Source organism: Grammomys surdaster, unplaced genomic scaffold (genome assembly GCF_004785775.1).
Source record: "Grammomys surdaster isolate TR1022 unplaced genomic scaffold, NIH_TR_1.0 126158, whole genome shotgun sequence".
Lineage (NCBI taxonomy): Eukaryota > Metazoa > Chordata > Mammalia > Rodentia > Muridae > Grammomys > Grammomys surdaster.
This window is the reverse complement of record NW_021620966.1, coordinates 6,222,176-6,224,739: the sequence shown is the minus strand read 5'-3', so window position 1 is coordinate 6,224,739 and position 2,564 is coordinate 6,222,176. Positions and strand designations below refer to the sequence as shown.

The 2,564-nt window shown below is 42.6% G+C and overlaps 1 pseudogene; it reads right to left on the bottom strand.

Moving 5' to 3' along the window:
- Positions 1–278: 278 nt before the first annotated feature.
- On the bottom strand, positions 279–1,874 carry LOC114612330 (annotated as a pseudogene).
- Positions 1,875–2,564: the final 690 nt, after the last annotated feature.

The following is a 2,564-nucleotide window of genomic DNA, read 5'->3' as shown; positions in this document are numbered from 1 at the left end:
TTTTTAAAGTTAAATGTCCTCTTTCCACTATAGCCTGGCCTTTAATGGCTGAGCCATCTCTCCAGCCTTGAGTTACTAGTTAAACCAAATTTCTATTATCAAAGTTGAATTTTTAACCATACCCAATAAACATTTTTTTTAACATAGAACAATGAAACAAAAACAGACAATTAACAGATTGGCACACCAAGGACAGACAATAGACAGGAAAAGCAGAACTAGGGGTTTCTCCAGTAGGAGTCAGAGAGAAAGCAGAATGTATCCCAAGAGGGCTCTGAATTGCAGTATAAGGATGAAAACATGATAAGCAGCATTTTCACTGCTATGTCACTGATTAAACTCAAGATATACTCATTATTCCAGTTATAGAGTGCCCACTATGCCACCTGGAAGTGAGGACTGGAAACACATTTGGCTAACTGTTGGAAAAGAGGCTCCATAATCTTCAAAAATTCTGATGGTTCAATTACATCTAAAATTTCTTCTAATTCATTTAAGAACATTACTTCTTTTGGACTGTGAATCTTTGGCCAGTATTTGAGAAGTGCCATTACCACTGGTTCAGTGAGGGTGCTGTTCTTCTCTAAAAACTGCATGACACAGTATGCCAGCTTGGGATGGTAGACACTCAGGGACCTCACTTTGTGTAAGGGCAGCAACACCTTCAACAGGAAAATCTTGTGCTCTTCCTTTAATGGTAAGGCAAATCCATTAATTATACTTCTCAGGATATCCAGTAATTCTGCTATGCCACTGTGGTGCTCTGTCTCATAGATAAACCTATAAAATATATTACTGATCCGTTTCCTGATATAAGCAAGCAGGGCTAAGAACTTCACATAGATTCTGTGCTGGGTCATTTTTAGAAAATCTCTCTCCCAAGGATCCTCACTATTAAAGAGTTCTAGAAGCTGCAATAGAAACTTCTGATCAATATATTTCTTTGCTATATTGGGCTGGAAATCTGGAGACTCTAAAAATCTTAAGAAAAATGCATAAACAAGCTGTGGATGAGGCCAAGCTGCTTCTAACATTGGTTCATCTCCTCCTGGGTCAAAGTCTGCTCCCGTAGGATTGGAGGAGGGTAGTAAGGTTCGAAACATATTAACTGCAAACGTGTGGACGGCTTTGGCGTAAATGGGCTCTGTGATCGAGTTCTGGTTGTGGGTGATATGTTCCACCATTTCGCTTAGCACAGTTCACTTTACTTCTTTCCATTTTAAGTCACTCAGTGGGTCAGAAGCAAAGTCAAAGAGGATACAACCCTGACTTAGCTTCTGGATAAAAAGCTTCTCTTGACCCACAGGAGGATCATCTTGCAAAGATGGGAATTTTTGCAGTTCTCTATTATTGCTGGCATTAACCCATGAAGAGTTCTGCCATTTGCCTTTCTTCACAGGGACTACAATTTGCTGAGGGACTGGTACTTTTATTTTAGTAGGTGTCAAAGACTGGACACCTCCGAGGCTGTTTTTCCTGCTGGCTATCTCTACTTCTTCTGTATCTTGTCCTTCTCCTTCTTTTAAACCTTTTCCACTTTTCACTAGTTTTGGTGGTTCTTTCTCTTTCTTGGTTTTATTCGGTATAGCTGGTGCAGATTGCGGCCTCTGCAGCTCCTGCAGCCACCCACCACCACTGCTGCTGCCTGGCCATTGTGCCACCGCAGCCACCAGGGAACTGAGTAGCTCATCTGCTCTCGCTTCCCCTTTTCCAGGCTCCCGTTCCCATTTTTTGACCTTGCATTTCTTCAATTTTTCCTTTTCTAAAATTTCTTCTTCATCCTCAGAGCTGGAGCTATTCTCCACCTCGTGCAAGGATTCCTTACCTGCATCATCCTGTGTCAATACATGTAGAAAGGAGCTCACAATTCCCATGGCGTGATCAAAGCTCACACTCTCATAGCGCTGCTTTCGGTTTGATCCTGCGCCACTTCTCCAATACGTTCCACTCTCTGAACTGGTCCAGCTGGCTCCTTCCAGGAACGTCCCATCAGGTTCTCCTCTCTTTCCTGATCTCAGTGGAACCTCCACTTGACAATGCCCGTGCTGCCCGCTGTACCGAGCTTGGGCATATGCCTGGGGGATTAAAGAAATACTCAGACTCGGGTCATCCATTGTGAGAGAATGCCAATGCCTTTACTGAGCATGTTCAATATATACACCAAGCCAGGGAAGAAAAAATACAAACTCAGGAAAAAAACAGAAACTCAACTGGGGGGCAATAGGATGTCAAGTGTAAATTCCCTTCCTGGGGCACCATGCCTTAGTCAGGATGTTTTGATCCTAGAGGACCCACAGAATGTTACTTAGTAGACAGCAGCATACAGAAAGGCTCAGCCAGGGCATAGCAGCCCTTTGGAGTCCTACATGTAGAGGAATGGTATAGTTAGGTGTAGAGGTAATTCAATTCCAAATTTTCTGTTAAACTCTAAATTGTTTTCCAAAGTGACTGCACAAGTTTCTACTCCCACCAGCAATGGAAGTGTGTTCTCTCTTTTCCAAATGCTTGCATTCATCAGCTGTTGCTTGAGTTTTTGGTCTTAGATATTCTGACAGCTGTTAGAT